The sequence below is a fragment of the Brachyhypopomus gauderio genome, chromosome 5 (genome assembly GCF_052324685.1).
Source record: "Brachyhypopomus gauderio isolate BG-103 chromosome 5, BGAUD_0.2, whole genome shotgun sequence".
Taxonomy (NCBI): domain Eukaryota; kingdom Metazoa; phylum Chordata; class Actinopteri; order Gymnotiformes; family Hypopomidae; genus Brachyhypopomus; species Brachyhypopomus gauderio.
In genome coordinates, this window is record NC_135215.1 from 20,984,372 (window position 1) to 20,999,149 (window position 14,778).

The 14,778-nt window shown below is 40.6% G+C and overlaps 1 protein-coding gene across 1 annotated transcript in view; it reads right to left on the reverse strand.

Annotated features, from left to right (window-relative positions):
* syn3 (synapsin III) overlaps positions 1 to 14,778 on the reverse strand; it is a 108,256-nt gene that overhangs the window by 51,148 nt on the left and 42,330 nt on the right. The gene's annotated exons all lie outside the window — the stretch shown is intronic.

Here is a 14,778-nt window from a genome sequence, read left to right on the forward strand (position 1 = left end):
AACATAGTTATCTGGGTAATATTTGCCAATTTCCAACCTGAAAAGTTGCAGACCTGAACAAAAAAAATTACAGTTTTTTTTTAAATATAAACAAGTGGAAAATTTTAATGTGTCAAACAAACATTCAAGATTTTCTCACACTGGGTGACTTTGGGAGGCTCAGAGTGTATGGAACCAGGAAGCATCTGTATATACAATGGTTTACATTTAGTGGGATTTGCACAGGAATAATCATCATTATCTCATGATCTCTTTTTGAATTTAATTACATATACTTGCGGATTCCCTAAGGTGTGCTAACATTTTGTAATGCTTCATTTACCACATACAACTGTGTAATAGTTGCAAATAAAATGAATTCATTGTCCTTTCGTCTAGATCACGCTGTCTCTTCTGTGTGTCAGCAATGTCAGGAGGGAGCTTGCCAAAACATCCCTTTTCCGGACTTTGTCAAATGTAGAAAAGCCATTCCTGGATTTTTAGAAGACACCACCCTGTATTAGAGCATAAAATCATTAACACTAAATGTTGAAATCTACAGGGTTTAAAGGAGTCAAGCAGGTCCTTCTGTATCTCGTCTCTCTTCTCATGCTCTGAGAAAGTGTGTGTGTGTGTGTGTGTGTGTGTGTGTGTGTGTGTGTGTGTGTGTGTGTGTGTGTGTGTGTGTGTGTGCGTGTGTGTGTGTGTGTGTGTGACCATCCCAAAAACCATCCAACCCACTAGGACTTCTCCCAGTCCTCCAGATGGCTGTCCGCCCCTGGCATCGTCTATCTTGAGAAATGTTTTCATTACCTCGACCTAGTGGCGAAAGCTTAAAGTTTCTTAACACAACAATTCAAATATCTCAAACTAGTTTCTAAGCAGTACATTGTCAGTTACTTAGCGATATGTTCAGCTATAGAAGGTATTTGAGGCATCAGAGAACAACAAAGAAATCATGAGCCGATGCATGTGAGTGTTCCACAAAAAAAGCGTGCCTGTGCTGACAATGCCAAAACAAAATTGTTGCCTTTTTCATTTAGACTCTGGAAAGAGTTCTGTCTGGCTGAGGCAGAGTAACTCGCAAAACAGCGATGTCAGGAGCCTGGAAAAATAAGGTAGTCTGGTGGTGAAATCTGCTTTCCTCATCTATAGCGGGTTGAGGGAGGAATGTGGCGGGAGACGGGCTGCTGCCATGTGTGACGGACCCTGACTCTTGATCTCACTCTCCCTCTTCATGTGGAGAGATTGACATCAACACACGCTGACAGGTCTGGCAGCACATGCCGCAGGCTAGCTGTCATTCAAAACATGTCACCTGCTCCCCAGAAATTCAAATCAAACTGTGCTCATAATGTCCATGCGTGGTCTTACACGGATAGCTGCAATCACCATAATAGGTCAAAACTTTTTGTAATCAGAGAGTGGGACTGAATAAATAACTTGAAAACTCACTGATAGCTGGCAAAACTTTGTTTTTCTCGTTAAGGTGATCACCACCACAATCTACTGCCTTTAAATAATCACAAGGTGTGATTGGACAGTATTTGCACTCAACTGACTTCCCATTCCCTGTAGCTGATTTAGCCTCAATGGTCTTATGGGAAAAACAGTGTCATGGGCTATGATTTGGTTTAACTAGCTCCCTGGGATTGGGGTTGGCTGAGTGGAGGGGGGGTGATGGGGGCACAGAAATAGAAATGGCATCAAAATGGGGTTACTTCTGTGGTTTAGATGAGGCATTCCCTGCACTGGCACATGATCATGAAATCTACGCTCTATTCTGGTGGTCTGGTGGGGACTAAACAGAGCTGAAAGCCTGGCAAATACATAGGGATGGTGGTTTAATGTGCCGTGACCCCATTAAAGCATAATTCTCCCACAAAGTCAAAATTACCATTCTGCTTTTCCATATCAGCCCTTAATAAATTGGGGGTAAATCTGGTTAAAAGTTATATCACGATCCTGAAACAGCATGGGGCAGCCTAATAGCAGACTTCAGTCCCCATAATCACTAACATATGCAGAAATTTGCTGGAGGATCAGCCAGCGTAAATTTACACTAAATAGCAGAAGCAGAATGAATGAATGCCTATAGTGTCATACGTTCCAGCACAACATGAAGACCATCTTGCGTCACTGACAACAAGTGTCAAAGCGAATAGCGGAATGAGGAGCACATGTGTTAGCAGTTGGTAGGAAAAGAAGGCAAGGCAGGGCAGTTGTGTCGCAGTCAGTACAGATTCAGTTACAAGACACTGTGTGGTGGCGCCACCTATTCTTTGACAAAAAAAAAAAAACCTCTGTTACACTTGTTATGGAGTCATAACCCAAATGTAGAGTTATTTCAACAAGACGCTGGGTTTAAATTATTCAGATATTTGAGCACTGTATGATGCATAATAACTTATTATTATTATTAGCAGGTTAAATTGTGTGTTTCAAGAGTGTAACCAGAATATTTAAATATATTAATTAACAATAAAATAAACAGAACAAAGTGCATTGATGAAAAGTAACCTAATATACATAAATGAGAATGCCTACCAGAGATGGGGACTCAAGTTTGGGACTCGCATATACAGTGACTTCAGACTGGACTTAGACTTGCATTCAAAATACTTTCAACTCGACTTGGACCTGTGATTTGAGACTCGTGAAAAATCTTTTATTTGTAATGTTCTTTTGTGTTTCATTTGACAATCTCTTCTCCACATGTCTGTATGCTTTTCACTTCACATAATGTTTACATGACTTATTTATTAATTAATAAAAAAAATTATTATTAAATATTTATTTTGAATATTATAATGTCATGTCCATACTATAAAGTGACTAAAGTGAAATTTTATTTGAATTTGTAGTGAAATATAGAAGTTATGGATCACAGACTTTTCTTCATTTAGCTTTAATACAGTCAAAGTAAAAAGGCGCATTTCTTCCATTTATAAGGTCAATTTTTTTATTTCTAAACCAATTTAACATGGATGGTGTTGTTCTGTTTGTATTTAAAAGCTCTATTCAGTGGTGTGATTTAATTTGCCATTTTTGGACATTTCAATGTTTTGTAACATACCTACTTAAAGCAGGTAATCTTACTGCTTATGTTTTTGTGATAGTGAATCTGATAAAAACAAGAGAGCTTCATACCTTTTAAAATTCACCAGGATTCACTAAATTTTACTTGATCTTTAAATAATTTTCTTGAAGAGGACCCCCAGATAACTCCATTATATAAACATTTATGTACATTTATTACGAAGACTCGTGCTAGAAGAATAATAATTTACCGAAGAATCGCTCTTTTTACATTCATGTGTGGCCACCAGAGGTGGGACCAAGTCAGTGTTTTGCAAGTCTCAAGTAAGTCCAAGTCTTTATCCTCAAGTCCCGAGTCAAGTCTCAAGCAAAGACAGTCAACTCAAGTCAAGTCTCGAGTCAAGACAAGCAACCGTCAAGTCAAGTCCCAAGTCTGAAACTTGGAATTTCAAGTCCTTTCGAGTCTTTTTTTTTACAGGCACCAACGCTTTACGAATGCTACGCTGATGCGTTTCTTTACTCGTTTGGTTGGTGTCCGCCAGCCAAAAGATGACAGATAATTTACATTTTATCTTCTCTTAATTACATAAATGTACTTAAACAAGAATGTTTCGTTACATCATTTTACACGAAAATAGCAAGCTTCATCGTAAGCAAGATGCTGTCATTATGAATGGTTATTCTAAACATTTGGATAAAATGTTTAAATATAGACTAATAAAAGGTTAGGGTTATTTTTTCATTGTTTTCTGTTATTGTGGGGTCACGGTGTAGGCTACTATTGTTACCTGGAGATTCAGTGGGGTCACATATTCTGATGGCTGCCGTCAGAATTGGTGACCCCAGTTAAAAAGGCTCACCTGTACATCCCATTCATGATTTCTTTGTTGGCTGCAATGGTGAGGGGATGGTAAATCTTGTTTAAGTACATTTATGTAATTAAGAGACGATAAATGTAAATATAAACATCTGTCATATTTTGGCTCGTGGACACCAACAAAACGAGTAAAGAAAGTGCATCAGCGTAGTTTACGTTGCATTCGTAAAGCGTTTGTGCCTCTGAACAGAAACTGTGAAATAGCGCCCCCTGTGGTCACAAAACTCGACGGCCACAGAATCTGGTGTAACGCCGGTCTGCATCAGAAGGACGGAAATGAAATTAATGGGGCGCACTTTATAAATATTAATATGCGTTTTAAAATGATTTGGGGTAAAAAAAATCAAGTCTTTGCAAGTAAACAGGTTCAAGTCCAATTCAAGTCCCAAGTTACTGGTGTAAAAGTCCAAGTCAAGTCTAAGTCTCTGAATATTTTTTCAAGTCAAGTCAAAAGTCTTAATATTAATGACTCGAGTCTGACTCGAGTCCAAGTCATGTGATTCGAGTCCCCACCTCTGGTGGCCACGTGCTATCCTGAAGCCATTCCCCTTTGTTCACTTCGCTCAAAGGCCATAGGGAAAGCTCTGATAAAATTCTTCTTCACTTTTGGTTTACCGACATCTATCCAATCTGATCAGGGCACTAATTTTACGTCTAATCTGTTTACTCAGGTAACCCAGGAATTAGGCGTAAATCACCAGTTTTCTAGTGCGTACCATCCCAAGTCACAAGGTGCATTGGAGCGACTTTTAAACCGTAACTTTTAAAAACATGTTACGGACCTATTGCTTGGGATCCGAGAAGGATTGGGACGAAGGCATACCCTTACTTTTGTTTGCAGTTCGAGACTCGGTACAGGAGGTGGAAGAGAAGTTTCCTAGATTCAGATCTCCGCTCATATCATATCATATATCATAGGTTTCTTCCTATTCCCCACCATCATAGGAAGTTTATCCTTGCCACTGTCGCCTTTGGCTTGCTGATTAGGGATTTGGACCCATAGTATTGTTAACCTTATAAATCCTGTAAAGTGCTTTGTGACAACATGTGTTGTGAAAAGCGCTATACAAATATATTTGATTTGATTTGATATCAATCTCTCCTTTCAAAGTTCTCACTGGAAGTCACATCAGCAAAGTCTGCCTACTACAGGAAGAAATTTGAATCATCTGCATCCAATCCACGCAAGCTATTCAGCATTTTTTCTTCTCTCCTTAACCCTCCCTTTCCCCCTCCTCCATCCTCTCTCACTCCTGAGGATTTTGTCATCTTCTTTGAAGAGAAGATTGCAGCAGTCCATCAGTCCTTCTCCCCAGCTCCCAACCTTCCTACTAGTACCCCTAACCCAACACTCAACTCCTTGGCTTCTTTCTCCCCTCTCTCCTCAGACAAGATACATCAACTTCTGACTTCTAGCAACCCTACTACATGCCCACTGGACCCAATTCCTTCCACTCTTTTCTAGAATATGTCAAGAGAACTCCTTCCGTTCATCTCGGGAATCAACAACTCCTTAGTTTCGGGTCATGTACCTACCGTGCTCAAGATGGCAAGGGTGGTACCAATCTTGAAAAAAGCAACACTTGACACCTCTGACATGAACAACTACAGACCGGTATCACTTCTTTCTTTTCTATCAAAAACTCTGGAGCGAGCAGTCTATGACCAATTATCTCTCTTCCTCACCCAGAACCAAATCCATGATCCTAATCAGTCTGGCTTCAAATGGGCACACTCAACAGAAACTGCCCTCAAAGCAGTGACCGAGAAGCTCCATGCTGCCAAGGCTAACAAGCTATCATCAGTTTTAATTCTTCTAGATCTTTCAGCAGCCTTTGACAAGGTCAACCACAACATCCTCCTCTCTGTTCTTTCTAGCCTTGGTGTGACTGGCTCTGCTTGGAAATGGTTCCAGTCATATCTTGAAGACCGTTCCCATCAGGTAACATGGAGAGGATCTACATCCAATCCATGTAAACTTTCCACTGGAGTCCCCGAAGGCTCAGTCCTAGGCCCTCTTCTCTTCTCTTTATATACTCGTTCCCGTGGTGACATTATTTTGTCTCATGGTTTCTCTTATCATTGCTATGCTGATGACACCCAGCTAATTCTTTCCTTCCCTCATTCTGACACCCAGGTTTCTAGGCATATCTCGGCATGCTTAGCAGATATTGCTTCATGGATGACTGCCCAACACTTGAAGCTCAACCCTAGCAAAACTGAGCTTCTGTACATTCCAGGAACCCCAAACCCACACAATGACTTTACAGTTTCCTTTGAGAACACCTTGTTAACACCATCAGAAACTGCTCGAAGCCTGGGTGTAACATTGGACAATGAGTTGTCCTTCTCAACACGTTTCAAAGCTGACCAGATCCTGCAGATTTCTCCTCTGCAACATACGGAGAATACGACCCTTCCTTTCACTGGAAGCTACTCAAGTGCTTGTGCAGTCTCTAGTAATCTCTAAGCAGGACTACTGCAATTCCCTACTTTCTGTTCTTCCTCTACGGGTCATCAGACCTCTAGAACTAATTCAGAATGATGCAGCACGTCTGGTCTTCAGCCTACCCAAGTTCTCACATGTGACTCCTCTGCTGCGATTTCTTCACTGGCTTCCAGTATCGGCACGCATCAGATATAATACCTTGATGCTTGCTTACAAAGCCAAAAATGGACTGGCCCCTCCCTACATGATGTCCATGGTAAAAATCCAATCCGTACAGCGAACATTCAGAACCTCAAGCTTGGCTTGACTTGAAACTCCATGCTTAAAGTATCATGGAAGACAAAGCTCCAGACTATTCTCCGTCCTGGCTCCAAGATGGTGGAACGATCTTCCTTTAGCTGCTAGGACTGCAGAGTCTATTGCTGTCTTCAAGCGTAGACTGAAGACTCACCTGTTTTTTGAGTTCTTACCAGAGCACTAACTCAGCTGATACCACTTGCCGTTGTTCTTAAATTGTATGTCTGTCTATGGTTATTTGTGCTTCTTGGCAAACGTCTAACTTGCAAAACACTAGGTAATGACATTGACTCCTGTAGTTTAGTAGTAGTCTGACTCAATGGTGTCTTGAATTCTGGCCTATCCGTACTATTACCTAGGATGAATTCTGTGATCAGAAGCAAAGCACTTTGTAAGTCGTTTTGGATAAGAGCGTCTGCTAAATGCCGTAAATGTAAAATATAAATGTAAATGTGCAGGAGTCTCTTGGATTTAGTCCGAACACCTTACTTTTTGGATGTTTTGTACGGGGACCCCTTTTAGTATTGTATGAGCAGTGGTCGGATACTTCTCGACCTCAGGCCACTTCTGTATGTGACTATGTTAAATGTCTTTGTGTGTCTCATTCATAAGTTGGCAAAGAACAACTTGTGTGATTCACAGGTGGCGATGAAAAGCAGGTTTGATAAAAAGGTCAATTGTCGGGAATTTAACATCGGTGAGCGAGTGCTTGCACTATTACCTGTTGTTGGTTCTTCTCTTTGAGCGTGGTTTTCTGGTCCATATGTTATTCAATCAAAACTGTCAGCTATCAACTATGTGATTGCCACTCCTGACCGTCGTAAGAAAACTAGGTTATGTCATGTTAACATGTTGAAGGCGTATTATGACATATTATGAAATACGTCCAGACCAGTCAGTTCCATCAGTCTCCGTTTCATCCAACATTAGTCTGTCTTCGGTTTCTCTCACTGTGATGTCTGTGGAGTATGCACCAGAACAGGATCACTTGCATTTGGGCCGTAATTTTTTACGTTAATAAGTTTACCTTGTGCTCGGCTTCCGAATTCCGAGGCTCTCCTCCATCTCCTTGAGAAGTTGGCAGAGTTGCCCAGCACAGCACAGAACGACCTGGTTGAATTAATTCGGAGCTATCCGACATTATTTGTTGATGTACCTCTACGAACCACTGTGTTACAACACTATATCGATGTGGGAGAGCATTTTCCTATTTGTCAGCATCCGTACCGAGTTCATCCTCAAAAGCGTTCACAGATGGCCAAAGAAACTAAATATTTGTTAGAGAACCATTTTGCTATTCCCAGTGTTAGCCCGTGGTGTTCGCCTTGCATTCTTGTACCAAAACCTGATGGATTAGACCTGTTAAAGGGATATTGGCAGGTCCTGTTAATGAAAAGAGCATCCATTATTTCTGCTTTCACTACTCCGGATCAGTTTTTACAGTACACAGTGATGCCTTTCGGTTTACGAAATGCTCCTGCTACATTTCAGCGGCTTATGGTGTTAGGTGAGGTTCCAAATTATGAGGTATATCTTGATGATGTGGTGGTCTTTTCGTCAACATGGGAGGAACATTTGGAGGCATTAGTCACTGTTTTTGAGAAGTTACGAGACCCATCTTTGGTTTTAAATTTGGAGAATTTAAATTTGCGTTCAGTCACATTGAGGTGATATATCTGGGGAAACTAGTCGGAAATGGCAAAGTTCGTCCCCTTGATGCCAAGGTACAAGCTATTGTTAATTTCCCTGTTCCTCAAGATAGACGACAGCTATGACGATTTCTGGGTATGGCTGGGTTTTATTGTTGTTTTTGCCGAAACTTCTCCTCAATCGTAGTCCCTCTTACCAACATGCTTGGGAAAACAGCTGTAGTCACATGGTCACTGGAATGCCAGCGAGCATTCGATCTGATAAAAACCTTGTTATGTAGCACACCTGTTCTTGCAACTCCAGATCACTTACGACCATTTAAGCTAGAAGTGGATGCTAGTGACACGGGCGCCTGTGCTGTTCTTATGCTAGAGGACGATCAGGGCTTGGATCATCCGATTGTTATTACTCCAGGAAGTTTTTGAAGCACCAGCTAGCCTACAGCACTGTGGAGAAGGAGACCTTGGCACTGCTCGTCGCTTTGCAACATTTCGAGGTTTATGTGGGTGGAAGTTCCGTACCTGTGATTGTTTTTACAGACCACAACCCTCTGACGTTTTTAAACACCATGACGAATAAGAATCATCGCTTGATGAGATGGTCTTTAATAGTACACAGGTTTAATCTTGTTATTAGGCACAAGAAAGGTAAAGATAATGTGGTCGCTGATGCTCTGTCCCGGTGCTGATGTTTCTGCAGTTTTTTTTGTTTGTTTTTTTGTATGGTTTGTGGTTCCTTTATTTGTTTTGGAAGCCACATTTTATGGAAGGGGGTGTTAAGTAATGAAATGTGTACAGTGTTGTAATGTTCTCTTACAGGAGCATGTTGAGTCGTGAATAGTGTGGAGTGTTGTGGTGATCTCTTACAGGAGCAGCTGTGTGTGATTATGGAGTCACGTGTTCCTGGGCGGTGTCGGGCTCAAGTTCACGGCTACAAAAGGCTCCCTAGACGTGTGAATGGCAGGAGAAAGCGGCAGGCTCTCCTCGATTGTTCTCCCTTCTGAGAGATTTTGTTGTGTATCAACAATCCATTAGAAAGCATTGTTAAGCTGCCCTTGTGCCCGGGTGTGGTGATTGTTTCTTTTTGTTTGGTTGTATGTTCGTTCCTTAGTATTTTGATTATCATAGATTTGTTGTTAGTTATAATTTTATTAAGTTGGTTAGCACCTGGTAGGGTAGGCTGCTGATTATTTTGTCGTTTTGGTTTTCTTTTCTCTTTTTCAGCGTGGGCCTACCTGAAGTTCAGCCGGTGCTATGCTTGTAACATCTTGCATTTATTATATTCATTTAAATATACACTGCTCAAAAAAATAAAGGGAACACTTAAACAACACAATGTTACTCCAAGTCATCCACACTTTGTGTTCAGATAGGAAGCAACACTGATTGTGAATCAATTTCAACTGCTCTTGTGCAAATGGAACAGACAACAGGTAGAAATTAGAGATTTTCAACTGATTTCAAAGATTTTTATTAATTGAGATCTAGGATGTGTTATTTTAGTGTCAAAAATTTTTTTGAGCAGTATATATTTTGAAACTGCGAAATTGTTGTTGGTTTCTCATTATTAATCCGCTCATCAGGGTCGTTTTCTATCATTTTTAATTTAATTTTCTTTTTATCTGCCTGACCTAGACCGGGCGGTAACAGTTCCTGACTGAACAACATTGATTTTATCACATCACAGTGAGTCCAGTTCATCACAGTGAGTCCAGGACCATCCCAATTTGCACCAAAACCACAGTGTCTGCGTTTTGTCCATGCAGAAGCAAGTGAATGGCAGCATGCTACAGGATGTGTGAAGCGATGAAGGTGAAGTGATAAAGGTACGTAGAACCATGTTGCAAGCATAATCTTGCATGTAATTGATTACAAATTAAACAAAAGTGAAACTAGAAAGACAAAACAGAATTTAACTGGCAACAACCTTAGCAACCTCAAAACATACTAACAACATCCAGCCCAGAAGGGAGAAACAGATAGTACAGGTAGTACATGTAGAATAAGTGGGAAGTAGGGTGAAACAAAGCACAGGTGAAACAAGTGCATTAACATGATCGACCAAGAAATAAAGGTCGCCTGCATGGTGTTGTAGCAACACATAGTAGAAAGGAACAAAAAGCACAAAGCACATGAAAAGGACGGAACAAAAAATAAACAACCGTATGACAGACATCACCATGTGGAGAGCGGAAAACACACACAGTCACAGTCATAGAAGCATCAATTATGGTATATTTATGTAGGCTGCTAACATTACACCCAAGTTATTGTTACTGTAAGCAGCTTTATTAGAGGTCATTGAGCAATGTAGACATAATCCAAGTCTCATGGTTCATAACTACGTGTATTGCTGCCAAGAATTTTAAAACATTTTCTTCAGCATGTAGTTGTTATGAGACTGACCCATGAGGCCAAGGTTTCCCTTGCTAATGTACCGGTTTCCTTTGCTAATCAGGAGAGCTGAGAGCCTCCCCAGCAAAGCAGATCTTGTATCACAGATGGATGGCAAAGTGCTATATCCCTGGTCAGATCATTTGTGTTTTTGGGTGGCTGTTGGGTCGAGAGCACAATTTACAGGAGGCTCATCAACCGGACCACATGTGCTGTGTACTCCAATCATGGAAGTTTATACCAAGACGTCTTGTCCTATGTGAATAAGGTCCTGTGGTAAAATTCCTATTTGAACATGTTTGAATATAGTACCAAAGAAAAAGAAAAACCAAAAAGGACTTTTTTTATTGAAAAGGGGTTAAAGCTTTCAATGAAACTCACACATACAAAATAACTGCACTCATTGAAGATTTGGAAAACGGCTAACGTGTTAACCCTTTGCTAATCCACTTAAATGTTAAAAGTAAAATGTTAATGTTACGATTAGCCCCTCCATCATGTTTTGTTTTGTTAGCCATGTGTGTCCCTAGTCCCTCCTTGTATTTTGTAACCCTGCCCTCTCGTTAGAGTTTCATGTGTTCTTCATTTACCCATGTCTATTTAATCCCAGAGTTTGGTCCTGTGCGTCCCGGTTCATTGTTCTTGTTGGATGTACTTGCCTTGTTCCTGTTGTTCTGCCATTTTGCCCCGTGGTCTTTCGTGTGTCTGCATTATGGTTGGTTTTGTGTTCTGTTTTGGTAATGTCGCTTCATCTTGGTTTTGTTAATTGTTCTGACTGCCTTTCTGGTTTGACCCAAGCCTGCCTGTATGACTCCAAGTTCGGATTTCCCATTAATAAATCTCGCTCTCCTCAGCGTTTGTGTCCGCCTCCTCACTCTGCAGCGCATGCTGCGTTACAGTTAACTGACAAATCCAACCTTGATAATTGTTGCAAACTCACATCTCACAGTTTTGGTTGCAAAGGCTGTGTAATTGCCAATGTGTGGATAAGTGTAAAGGAATTTTCAAACTTTATAATAAGTACTTTGTCTGTAGGGCATTGCCAGTTACCTCATTTTGACATATATCCCTTTTATTTGCTTAGAAAATAAAAAAAACATTGAGTCAAAAGACACGTATAATGGAAGCTTGCAGTAGCTCCCTTAGGCTTGCATTACAACTGTATTTCAAGTCAGTGCATTTTAAAGATAGGTGTGGTATCCAGTAATAAACACATGCTTTACATGCTTTTGGCTTTGTTGAGCCACAAGCTGAATACTGTGAATAAAAATAAAAAAAAACATCAATAGTAGGTGCTATGCCTTTATAGCTTAGCCAGTTAACTGTAACAGTTTGGTGATTTTATTGTGAAAAGTTTTCTTCACCTCAGCTACCAAAAACTTTTACACATTAAAATGCCAGTGAGCTAAAGGTGAACTATGCATTGCAACTGGCAGGGCGATTAAGAGTTATTGATAAAAAAAAACTATAGGCCTACTGATTATACATTTGAAATGTACTCAATGTGACTGACCATGTAAAATACTGTTCACGTTAACCCATTGTTCACAAAGGAGTTGTGGCAGTTAAGAAGGCTCAAAGAGCAGGCAGATGATATAAAAGTAGTATTATAGAGGTTCTAAGAGAAAGTTTATAGAGGATCTAAGTGCAAGTTTATAGAGAATCTAAGCGCAGGCTTATAGAGGTTCAACAAGTAGGCTTATAGAGGTTCAACGAGCAGGCTTATAGAGGAGGGGACAACAAGCCAATCAGAACAGCAACATCAAAGTATACATGTAGACTGAAGACCTTTAAAACCACAACACCTCTGTGCAGTCTGGTGTTGACTTAAAACCATCACTGGTCATAACAACTGCAGTCGCAACATGTTCCAACTCATTGATTTTTATAGGACAAAAGACAAAAGGCACTGTTTTATTTTAAATAACAAAAAAATACTAAAAACAACTCCATTGCTCTATGCTATATGCTTCAAGACCTCCAATACGTTGCAGTAGCTTTACCATTACTAGTCATGAAATGCTTTGAATGGCTGTTTGTATTGTATCTCAACAATATTTTGCCTATAGATAAATCCTCTCAACAGATGACACAGTTTTAATGTATACTATATTTTTTATCATCTCCATATTCAGGGCATATTCATATGTGTGGAATGTGCAGTCGAGCCAGAATGGCTCCATGACAAACTGCTAGAACTGAGGGTGAATCCCTCCATCTGCCAGTGAATTATCAACTTCCTGTCTGATAGGAAGTAGCTTGTCGGGACCCCTATGCATCTGGGGCTTTTCAAGATCCCTTCTCTTGGATGCCAACAAATACATCTCCAGCAATTCTTCAATCAAGGTGATTACATTTTCTGTTTGTGCATAGTAGACCTCATCAGCAAAAATGACAAGTACTTACAGGAGTTAAGATGTAAGAAGTTACATGTAGAAAATAACTTAATACACAAAAAACAGTAGAGCGGAGTTCTTCCAATTCCTAGACTTCACCATCTCCACCAATCTCAAATGGGATACAAGCCAAGTCAAAAAGGCTCAACAGCTGATATTTTTCTAGTGAACTTCAATGTCTCTCAACCAATCCCCTCTCAGTTCTACAAATGCAATAAAACAACAACAAAATGGCTTTTTCAAGTGTGATTTTATATCATTAGCACTGTGTTTTATGAAGCCCACACAATTCATGTAAGTCTGATTCAAAAATCAGATCTGTAATTAGACAATGTGCTTACCCAGATTCTGGGTTAAATAATTCACAGAAAATGTTATGTTATAATTCTTTGGTTACAAGTAGGGGTGGGCGAAATGGGAAAAAAATGTTAGCATGATTTTTTTGCATAAAATCACGATTTCGATTTTTTTATCATGATATTCCATACAAAAATTTTCTTTTTTGTATTTTCTTTTTGTATGACTTCTGAAGATGGACCCAGAAGGCAGGAACCATTCTGCACTCATCTGAAATGACAAACTGTGGAGTAGAGGTCTGCGCGGGACTGCTTTTTTAATCCCGCTCCCGGTGGTTTTAGTCCCGCTCCCACCCGCTCCCGCCAATAAATTGCTTGTTTTAATCCCGCTCCCGTCCGCACCTGCATGTTTTAATTCCGCACCCGCCCGCCACATACACATTTCTGTCGCCCCCGCCCGCTCAAAAAAATAAAGGGAACACTCAAATAACTAGTGATGTGTCGTTCGCGAACGATCCGGCTCTAAGAGCCGGCTCTTTGTAGTGAACGATTGGAACCGGCTCCACAATGGGAGCCGTTTTAGGATCCTATTTGGGAGCCGCTTTTTCCTTCAGTATTGCGCTTGTGCTCTGCAAGTGCCACAGTTTTTTTTCCCAACATCGTTTTTATTTGTCCTTCGGTGCCTCGCTAGCTCTCCCTCTCCTTGCGCGTATTGCTCTGTTTCTGCCAGTGGTAGAGAGCGGAGAGTTTATTTCCTCAGTCAGTCCTTGGCGCCGAAAATGACGCAATCGCGGTGGCTCCGCCCCTGCGTGAGGACCCCCGTGAGAAGCGACGTCGTGCACCTTCAGCGCAATGAACAAAGTTATGTATGCCGGGTTCATACACCTTTACAAGGTGGAATTCAAGCACTTGTACGTCACTTTCAAGGTCCATTTTCAATATTTCCCAGCACCTTAAACTTAAGTTAAATATTTATACATATACTCAAAATTATTCGAAATTATTCGCTTTTTTATCACATCGATTCAGTCAGACAGCTATTTGTTGTGAAACAAAATACAGTTACATTTTCAAGCATTTTCAAGTACTTGTAGTGCCTACTTTAGCACTTTTCAAACCTGGAACACAATGCAACATCAGGTAAATTCCTTCCCCTGTTTTTGAGGGGTGTTTCTTTATACTACCACATATCATTTCGGACAACACTGCAAAGAATGTCTCCACTGCCCGCATGTCATGCGTGTGCTCCACACATCTGACCAATCACACGCAGCTTTCAGTTAATAACGTGGTGGGAAAACACTGAAAAAACATGTTATCTCCACTTTTTTTGTGGAAACAAATGTAAAATGGACACAGATTCAGTGCTATATCGCCGGTGGATGGCGCCAGAGCTAGCGAA